The sequence below is a fragment of the Tiliqua scincoides genome, chromosome 14 (assembly GCF_035046505.1).
Source record: "Tiliqua scincoides isolate rTilSci1 chromosome 14, rTilSci1.hap2, whole genome shotgun sequence".
Classification (NCBI taxonomy): domain Eukaryota; kingdom Metazoa; phylum Chordata; class Lepidosauria; order Squamata; family Scincidae; genus Tiliqua; species Tiliqua scincoides.
The window spans coordinates 10,082,883-10,093,786 of record NC_089834.1 but is presented as its reverse complement, the minus strand read 5'-3'; the positions used below and the strand labels follow the sequence as shown (position 1 = coordinate 10,093,786).

The 10,904-nt window shown below is 47.1% G+C and overlaps 1 pseudogene; it reads left to right on the top strand.

Moving 5' to 3' along the window:
• Nucleotides 1-6,567: 6,567 nt before the first annotated feature.
• LOC136634461 (uncharacterized) lies at nt 6,568-8,851 on the top strand (annotated as a pseudogene).
• Nucleotides 8,852-10,904: the final 2,053 nt, after the last annotated feature.

Here is a 10,904-nt window from a genome sequence, read left to right as displayed (position 1 = left end):
CCCCCCGAGTGACACCACTGGCTAAACAGAATGAAAAGTCATTCACATTCTACTATTCCAGATAAAGTACATTCACAAGGATCTCATTTCGGATTAGAAATATATATTTTTCGGCATTGCTTGTGAAAAGGCTCTTTTTTCTGGCCCCTTCTCAATATTAACTGTGCTGAGTTTGCTACCCCTACCTCATTTTCACACATGTCCAATCCATGCATTTTCATGCATGTCCAACACATGTCCAATTCACCATACTTGGAAGGCTCTCCTCTATGCACATTGCCACTATGGCCATTGGCTCTCCTACAGCCCTGTGTATTCTCAGCGGAGACATGAGGTTTTTACACAGGTTGGTTGGCAACCTTCAGTCTCAAAAGACTATGGTATAAGCCTACAGCACCCGGTATTCCCCGGCGGTCTCCCATCCAAGTACTAACACAGGCAATGAGCAAATATTTGTATATTTGGGTCACTGTCCAGCTCTTGGAGATTTAAGGACAGAAGGAAGAAGGTCCCAACCGGTGAACTGTTTGCTTTCAAAGCTCAGACTCCCTTCCAGCATGGCCAGGGCTCTGTGTCTCATTGCACTTATCAGTTACTGCTCAGGTAAAGGAGTCCAGGATTAACTTATGCATGAAGAATAGCAAAACTATTAATATTTGAGAGAACAACAGATGAATAAAGGCAACATTTTCTGCTTTTTTTAATCTCCTAAAGGTGACAGGTCACAACCAACGGTGACTCAGTGTACCTCCCAGTCAGCGTCACTGGGACAAACCATTACACTCTCCTGCTTGAGAAGCAGTGGTGGGAGCTGGAACTACTTTGGCTGGGAAAATTATTTTTGCTGGCACCAACAGAGACCTGGACAGGCCCCTCGCTTTGCTCACTGCAACGGTTTCAACAGAGAAGAAGGGATCGCGGAATGGTTTTCTGCTTCCCAGTCAGGGATCATGGCCTATTTAACCATGTCCAGCCTGAAGACGAGGCTGACTATTACTGCTCTGCTTGGTATAGCACTGGTAAGATGCTCCACAATTGTACAGTCTAATGGGGAACAGACAAAAACCTTCACTTCTCTTCAACGTGGGGGAAACCGAGAATCTCCTAAGAGCTTAGCGTGAACTGTGCCTGAATCTCTTTGAATTGTGGAGTTGGAATATTCTAATCCTACCTCCTATTGCACAGAAGGGCCCCCCACCTACCATTGATCACATTTGAGTCTGTCTCTTTTCCTTATCCAAGAATCACCCCTCTCCAAAAACTCCTTCCTTCCTGCCTGGACTCAAGTCCAAACTACTCCTGGTTAAGAGGGAGTAGAGATGGAGCATTTGAAAACAAGAATCACCGTGCTGGGTTAAACATCCTTTGCTACAGGCCAATTTTCATCTTGGCAATTCTTCTGTCCCCATGAAATGGTTGGCCAACAAATAATGTTTTACCAAGACTACAAGAGGCAATGGCATTCCTCGCCACTGTGGCTCTTGGGGGCACATCTTCAGGGATTCCCCCTCACACCCGCTCCTTTCTCCCCTGAAGTCCATCTAGAAGCCAAAAATCATAAGAACATAAGAACAGCCCCACTGGATCAGGCCATAGGCCCATCTAGTCCAGCTTCCTGTATCTCACAACGGCCCACCAAATGCCCCAGGGAGCACACCAGATAACAAGAAGACCTGCAAGGCTTTCTGGGAATTGTAGTTAAGAACATAAGAACAGCCCCACTGGATCAGGCCATAGATCCATCTAGTCCAGCTTCCTGTATCTCACAGCGGCCCACCAAATGCCCCAAGGAGCACACCAGATAACAAGAGACCTGCATCCTGGTGCCCTCTCTTGCATCTAGCATTCTGACATAACCCATTTCTAAAATCAGGAGGTTGCGCATACACATCATGGATTGTACCCCGTAATGGATTTTTCCTCCAGAAACTTGTCTAATCCCCTTTTAAAGGCGTCCAGGCCAGTCGCCATCACCACATCCTGTGGCAAAGAGTTCCACAGACCAACCACACGCTGAGTAAAGAAATATTTTCTTTTGTCTGTCCTAACCCTCCCAACACTCAATTTTAGCGGCTGTCCCCTGGTTCTGGTGTTAAGTGAGAGTGTAAAGAGCATCTCCCTATCCACTCTGTCCATCCCCTGCATAATTTTGTATGTCTCAATCATGTCCCCCCCCTCAGGCGTCTCTTTTCTAGGCTGAAGAGGCCCAAACGCCGTAGCCTTATAATTTCTGTTTTTGGACCAAAAACCAGAAGTGATGATTAGCATCCTCCAGAAGGCAATAGAAGGCCTCATGAGGGCTGGGGAGGATGTGAGTGGCCTCCCCAGCCCTCAAAAAGGCCTTGTTGGTGATGGTTAAATGGATTCATCGCTCCCACCCATCTGCCACCCAGGACTTCATGGTCTCCTGGACCTCCTGCCAGGTACACCATGGGCAAGAGGTTCCTGGTTCAGTTCTTTTCCTGAATTTACCACTGTGATGGATGCTACAGATGTTTCCATCCTGGGCACCTCAATGAAATCTCCCCCATAGATAAATCCCCGCCATGCAACCATGATCTCTTGCTCATTGGCTCGCTTGGAAAACCACACCTCCTCCGGGGAGGGTGCCATGTCTACAAAACCCGATGCATGCGATCCAAATTGTATGGTAGACTGTCCTTCCGTTTCCAGAGAATTTCAAAGAGGGACAGCATCCAGCTAGAGATATAGTGTTGTGTTGCCTCTGGAGTTGAAATTCATTGTGCTGATCAGCATGGCCTGGGCCCTGTTTCTCCTCACACTCCTCAATTACTGTTCAGGTAATGCTGGAGAACTCGTTGCACATAGGCCTTTGTGTCAGTAACACAATAGTTTTATATTTTTGTGTACGTCATAGAAATCCAGTGACGGTGTGATGTTTGAGAGAATGCGTTCACATCATGGTTTTTGTTCTTTTGGTGAAGGTGTCCATTCCCAGGCAGCGGCGATTCAACCAGCCTCTGTGTCTGCGTCCCTGGGCCAAACGACAAAAATTTCCTGCTCTAGAAGTGGTAGCGGCACCTGGGACAGTGATTTTGCCTGGTACCGACAGAGCCCTGGACAGGGTCCTCACTTCGTGTGCTATACCTCAGGCAGCAGGGGAGAAGGGATCCCAGATCGGTTCTCTGCTTCCCAGTCAGGGACTGTTGGCTATTTAAGCATCATGAATGTCCAAGCTGAAGATGAGGCTGACTATTACTGCGCTGCTTGGTACAGCACTGCTAACATGTTCCACAGTGATACAACCTCATGGGGAACTGAGACCAAAACCTTTGTCCTTCTTCATCTCAGTGGGGGAACTGAAAGTCCCTTAACAACTTCCTTCCTGCAGACATGAACCTTGGTCTGGCTCAACCGTCACACCTACTGATATGCAAGCTGCCGTGTCTTGCACAGCCAATGGGGTTGAATCAATTTGCATGCTGGGATCTTTCTTCAGTTCTTGGCCCGTTTAAGAAAGGAGGAAGGATTCCTCCAGAGACATCCTATTGCTTTTTCAAGTCACATCCATTTTGACTTCCATCATGACCTGGGCCCCGATTCTCCTCGCACTCCTCACTTACCATTCAGGTAACGGTTAGAGAATTCACCACGCGTGCGCTGATATGTCCACAGCACAGCCATTTATATTTTGCTTGTATCATCGAAGCTTAGAGGTGTTGGAGACATTGGAGAGCAGAGAAAATGCACTGAACCCATTCTTGTGGCTTTCTTTTCTTGTTTGCAAAGGGGTCCTTTCGCAGGGAACTGTGACTCAACCTGCCTCCGAGTCAGTGTCACTGGGACAAACGGTGAAACTCCCTTGCACCAGAAGCAGCGGCGGGAGCTGGAACACCAACTCACACTGGTATCAGCAGAAACCTGGGCAAAAGCCTCGCTTTGTGCTCTATGGAAGCAGCAGCAGAGGAGAAGGGGTGCCAGATCGATTCACGGGTTCCACCTCGGGGGGCATTGGTTATTTAAGCATCACAAACATTCAGGCTGAAGACGAGGCTGAATATTACTGTTGCAATTGGTACAGCACTGGTAGCAAGTTCCACTGTGATACATTCTAATGGGGAACTGGGACAAAAACCTCTAGAGGAGGAACTGAGAATCATTTCAGAATTTAATATTGCCTGTGCTGGAACTGCTCAAATCATAGAGTTGGATTGGATCAATCCATCCCAAGGCATGGTCTGAAGACGGCACACTGGTTCTGCTGTTTTGGTAAAGCTAATCAGATGTCAATTAGGATGGATCTAACACTCTCCACACCTCCCCCCCCCCCATATATATCTATACGTCCTTATTCTTGGTCTATATCAGTGGCTCCCAAACTGTGGGTCAGGACCAACCTGCGGGTCAAGACCTGATTTTTGGTGGGTCGCGAATCTGACAGCCTGGTAACTGACAAAGAAAATGTGTTGAGGTCTATGGAAATTGAAACGGAGCCACCTGGGTGTGTTTACTCAGGAGTAGGCAACGGAATCTCATTCCGCTTCAAATGGCAGGTTGAGGGCAACAAAACACCACCAGAATGGACCTGATCCAATGAATGTGCAGCTCAACAAAAGCTCCAGAAAGCAGTCTCCCACTCACCCTAATAATTAAAAACAAGATCAAAACAGAGGCTTGGAGTGGCTGTTTAAGTGAAATTTTTTCCCCCACCTCATAAAGCTAGATGGGTCCTGGTGCTAAAAAATTTGGGAACCGCTGGTCTATATTTCTTTGATTGTTTTAAGCTGCCCTGGAAGTGTTTTTGGAATTTTGGGGCCACTAGAGGGAGATGTTAGCAGCCCATCTTCTGGTATGATGGCGTAAAATGGTCTTAGATGAACTGCAAATGTAGCTGCATGTATTATGAAGAATATTTATATACTGTTTTTCAATAAGAGTAATTCACAAAGCGGTTCACATAGAAATAAATCAATAAATGGTTCCCTGCCCCAAAGGGCTTACACTCTTAACAAAAATAAAATAAAATACAGAAGTGGCACCAGTTAGAGTCACTGGAAAAGACACTATGCTGGGGTGTAGAGAGACAGTTGCTCTACCCTGCTAAATATAAGAGGAGCACCCCTTGTAAAGGTGCCTCTTGCCCTGATAGCAGGGGTGGCAAACTTCCTCCTATGTAAAGGAAGAAACTGGTCCAGATCCGAAGAGTTCCCCCCCCCCCCCGGTCTTTTAATTCATGCAGCAAACATGTCAACCTTAAGTCAACAAGTAGCAACTGTTACCCTGAACATGCCTGATCTCAGAAGCTAAGCAGGGTCAGGCCTGGTTAGTACTTGGATGGGAGACCACCTGGGAATACCGGGTGCTGTAGGCTTCTACCATAGTCTTTCGAGACTGTAGGTTGCCAAACAACCAACCCAACTGAGTTTTTGTCTGTCTCAGCCCCCATCACATTAGCGCCCCCCCACAACAAGTTTGCAGTACTGTTTCTCTCTGCATTTAGGTATTTCAAATAATGTTACAGTGCTTTACATCAGTGTGGCTTGCATAGCAAAAGAAAAAAAAAAGAGAAACTGGCTCTTTGATCTGAAGGCGCTTCCAAGCTAAGGAGGCAGAGAAGCAGCAGGAGGGATGCTCAACTGGGATGAACACAGCAAGGTCCTCCCGCCCTGCTTACTATGACAACACTCTTCTCAATCCCCCCCCCCCCAAGTGTACCATCACCTGTCTCCGCCTCGCCACCTTCACTAGTCATGTGGGGTGAATCTTGGAGTGGAATTTCCTGAGTCTCCCACCTGGCCGAATTTGAAGAAATGCTAACCGGTAGAGGAGTGTGTAGAGGTGATGGCAGCAGGTGTGATGGGAGTGTGGGGCTCACGCACACTAATGCTTGGGCCCAGAAAACCACTGAAACCTTCAAAATGGGGCTGTGGACTTTGAGCATCCAATCAGGTGTGAGTTCATCTTGGACCAAGCCTGTCGACCAGCGATGTTCAACCGCTGTGCCGTGGCACACTGATGTGCCGCAGATGGTCTGCAGGTGTGCCATTGGAGTTTGGGGAGGGTCATTTATTAGTAGGGCAATTGGGGGATTTGTGAGTCCCTACCAGCGGCATGGCATGCCTTGTCAGTGGTCAAAAAACAGGTGGTGCGCCTGGACAATTTTAGCGCCTTGTCAGTGTGCCGTGAGATGAAAAAAGATGAAAATCACTGCTGTAGACTATTAATGTAGACCATTACAAGCTATTAATGTGCTTTTTTTGCATCACTTCTGGAAGAAAGAAAGGAAAAAAAAGTGTCTCTTCTTTTCCCTTCAGGCTCAACAGTGTTAGGTGGTATTAATACTGCTTCCTTTCTGTTTGGGGACAATGCACTGGGCCATTCCCAATTTCCGAAAAATTCCTTGATGCAAATTATCCTACTGCCATTGGCTTTGCTAGAACATCATGTGTTCTCATCATGCATCACGGACAGCAGAAATTCTCCTGGAGCTACAGCACCCAAAACAGCTTTGCATGCAGGGACTGTGGCATTTAAGGAAGGAGGGGAGAAGGTCCCACCCAGCTCTCTGTTAGCTTCAGGAGGTCAGACCCTCTTCCTGATCTCACCATGGCCTGGACTCTGTTCATCTTGACGCTTCTCCATTACTGCTCAGGTAACTTTAGATAGGTCTGTGTGAACAAACAAATAACCAACCCTTGCATTATATTCATATGCAGAATTGTGGATTATAGTCATTCTGAGGAACCTTTGCTGGCATGCACAGCGCAAAATAAATCCACCAGCAAGTCATTCTTTGTCCTCTTTCTTTTTGTAAAGGTGTCACCTCTCAGGCTACTTTGACTCAACCTGCCTCCCAATCTGTGTCTCTGGGACAAACAGCTAAACTCTCCTGCTCTCAAAGCACTGATGGTATATGGGGCAGCTCGTTTTACTGGTATCAGCAGAAAGCCGGACAGGCAACTCGCTATGTGGGTTGTGACGGCTGCGGCATCAGGATGGGTGACGGGATCCCAGATCGGTTCACTGCTTCTAAGTCAGACACTGTTGGCTACCTAAGCATCACAAACATTCAGGTTGAAGATGAGGCTGATTTTTACTGCGCTATGGATGAAAGCACTAGTGGCCGCAAGTCCCACAGTGGTGCAGTCTAATGGGGAACTGAGACAAAAACCTGTAGTCCCTCCCTCCAGAGCGTGAGATCAAGAATACTGAAAGAGCTTACATTTATCTCAGCTGGGTCTTTCACTTTGCCTACCTTTCCAATCAACAGAGGCGGCAATCCTATACCCACTTTCCTGGCAGTAAGCCCCATTGAACACAGTGGGACTTACTTCTGAGTAGGCATGCATAGGATTGCTCTGTAAGTCTCTCTTACTGATCTGATCAGGCAGTGCAAGTCTCAATGCAGCAGGTGCAGTATAAAAAAGAACCTGCTGATCCAATAAGTACCTGCCCAGAGCAGGATAATTCAGAATCCTTAAAGGACTTGATAGTATCTGTGCCTGAATAACCTGAATCACAGTGATGGTTTGGACAGAGGGGCCATGGTCACAAGGGCACATGATACAACCGTTTTGATGAAGCTAAGCAGGTCTGTTTCAGGGAGGGCTGGGAAGGGTTTGGAGCTGGAAATTGCCAGTTGTGGTTCACACAACCCATTCCTCCTCCTGAATTCTCCCCTTGCCAATTCCTCGGACCCAGCCATTTTCAACCACTGTGCCGTGGCACACTGGTGTGCCACAAATGGTCTGCAGGTGTGCCGCGGGAGTTTGGGGGAGGGTCCCTAATTAGTAGGGCCATTGGGGGATGTGAGTCCCCACCAAAGCATGGCGTGCCTTGTCAATTGTCCAAAAACCGATGGCGTGCCTTGACTATTTTAGTACCTTGTCAGTGTGCTGTAGGATGAAAAAGGTTGAAAATCACTGCTCTGACCCCGTATGATTGTCAGCCAACAGACTGTTTTGGCAAGATTGCAGGGTGTTCCATCCACAGTTCCTTGCCTGAATTTATCACCGTGATGATGTTATAGGGTGTAACCTTTCCACCCATGACACAGTAACAGTCTCCCCCATCAATAAGTCCTTGTCATGCAACCGTGACATCTACTCATTGGCCTGCTTGCAGAGCCAGGCCTCCTTCAAGGAGAGGCACCATGGGAACAAAGCCAATGAGTGTGATCCAATTTGCATGATGGGCTCTTCTTCAGTTGCCAGCATCATTAAAAGAAGGGCAGGATCCAGTCAGAGATATCTTGTTGCTTCTTATTGAAACTTATTGTGCTGTTCACCATGACCTGGGCTCTGGTTCTCCTCACGCTTCTCAGTTACTATTCAGGTAAAGGACTGGAGAACTCATTGTACATGCACTTGTGTGTCAACAACACAGCCATGTTACATTTTGTGTTGATTATAAAAAACCTAATGGGGTGGCATTTGAGAGAGGAGAAAACGTACTAACTTCATTTTTTGGGTGTGCTTTTTGTGAAGGTGTCAGTTCACAGCCGACGGTGACTCAACCTGCCTCCCAGTCGGCGTCCTTGGGTCAAACAGTGCAACTGTCTTGCTCGAGAAGTAGCGGTGGGAGCTGGGACAGCAATTTTTCATGGTATCAACAGAAACCTGGAGAGGCCCCCCGCTTTGTGTACTATACCAGTGGCAGCAGGGGAGAAGGGATCCCGGATCGGTTCACGGCTTCAAAGTCAGGAACTGTTAGCTCTTTGACGATCAACAACATCCAGGCTGAAGACGAGGCCGATTATTACTGTGCTGATCAGTATTACACTAGTAATGTGTCCCACAGTGATACAATCTAATGGGGAACTGAGACAAAAACCTTCTTCTCTCTCACACTGAGGAGCCTTAATGAATTGAACTTTATCTGCACTGCCTAATTCAGAGAGCTGAATTCAATGCATGGCATCTTCAGGCAGTAGGGAGGGGACAGTAAGATGGATCAAGGCAGATCTCTCAGTGCATGGAATATTTCATTGAAAGGTGGGACTTCTTATACAGCCTCTAAATAAACCGATGCTTACCCAAATTCCGCTCCCCCCTGTAATTCCTCAAATATTTTCTACTAAAATGAGGCAACAATTTCTGCTGTTTTATTGGGGGCGTGTGTGATTTTCTCAGGAGTGGTAGTAAAACATGCAGAGCTTTTGAGCCACTTTGAAATTGGGGTGACTGTCTTGTTTTTCCCAAGATCTGTTGTTCCAAGGAGAGTAAAAAGAATCCCTTCTTTCATTCCGATGGCTGCACCTATTGGGGGCTCCCATTTTATGTAAAAAGCACATGTATGACAAAGGCAGAACCCAGGCTGCATTGCACATTGCTGAGATAAGGCATGAAAATGTCCCTCTGTTGTCCTTTCCCATACTGGAGGCATCTCAACACTTTTTCCATCCTTCCCCTCAAAAATATCTTTTTCCCCTCAAAACTCCCCACAAAATGAGGATAATCAAATCTACAAATACTGTATATAGGGAAATGAAATTTTAAGTTCAACACTATCATGATTTGGTTCAGTAGGTTTTCCCAAGATCTGTTGTTCCAAGGGGAGTAAAAAAAATCCCTTCCTTCATTCCGATGGCTGCACCTATTGGGGGCCCCCCATTTGGTTGGCAACCTTCAGTCTCGAAAGACTATGGTAGAAGCCTACAGCACCCGGTATTCCCAGGCGGTCTCCCATCCAAGTACTAACCAGGCCTGACCCTGCTTAGCTTCCGAGATCAGACAAGATCAGGAGATAGTGTTCCATATAGGGAGATGGTTGGCAACCTTCAGTCTCGAAAGACTATGGTAGAAGCCTACAGCACCCGGTATTCCCAGGTGGTCTCCCATCCAAGTACTAACCAGGCCTGACCCTGCTTAGCTTCCGAGATCAGACAAGATCAGGAGATAGTGTTCCATATAGGGAGATGGTTGGCAACCTTCAGTCTCGAAAGACTATGGTAGAAGCCTACAGCACCCGGTATTCCCAGGCGGTCTCCCATCCAAGTACTAACCAGGCCTGACCCTGCTTAGCTTCTGAGATCAGACAAGATCGGGAGATAGTGTTCAGTATAGGGAGATGGTTGGCAACCTTCAGTCTGGAAAGACTATGGTAGAAGCCTACAGCACCCGGTATTCCCAGGCGGTCTCCCATCCAAGTACTAACCAGGCCTGACCCTGCTTAGCTTCCGAGATCAGACAAGATCGGGAGATAGTGTTCATATGACAAAGGCAGAACCCAGGTTGCATTGCACATTGCTGAGATAAGGCATGAAAATGTCCCTCTGTTGTCCTTTCCCATACTGGAGGCATCTCAACCCTTTTTCTATCCTTCCCCTCGAAAACATCTTTTTTTCCTCAAAACTCTTTCCCCACAAAATGAGGAAAATCAAATCTACAAATACTATATATAGGAAAATGAAATTTTAAGTTCAACACTATAAAGATTTGGTTCAGTAGGGGGAGATGTTGGCCCATCATCCCCACATTCAACTGAATTAAGACATCGTAACATGTTTTCGAACAGAGGTGCAGCTGTGGGGTGCAGTGATGCAAAAACCGGTTCGGGACAAATACTTCCTTTTTCTGGTCCTTCATTCATACACAGAGACCAAAGGTGGTCAGGCCTTAGTGATCATGAAGCCAAAGCAAACCTACTTTTACTTCTGTGCTTTCCACTCCATTGCCCAGTTGAAGCTCCTGATTACCTCCCTCTAGAGCAGTGGTTCCCAAACTTTTTAGAGGCCCTAGAGGCTGCTGCCTGATTTATAAATGCCAAGGGGTGGGGCTATAGTGGTGATTGGGCAGCAGTTCTCCCCCCCCCCCGCAACTTGTTTAACCCTTGATGCATGTAGCCCAATCTGCCCTGTCAGTTTCGTGACCCAACAAAAATTGAATCATGACCCACTGGTGGGTTCCACACCGACACATTTTGATTGACTTCCATTCTGCCAC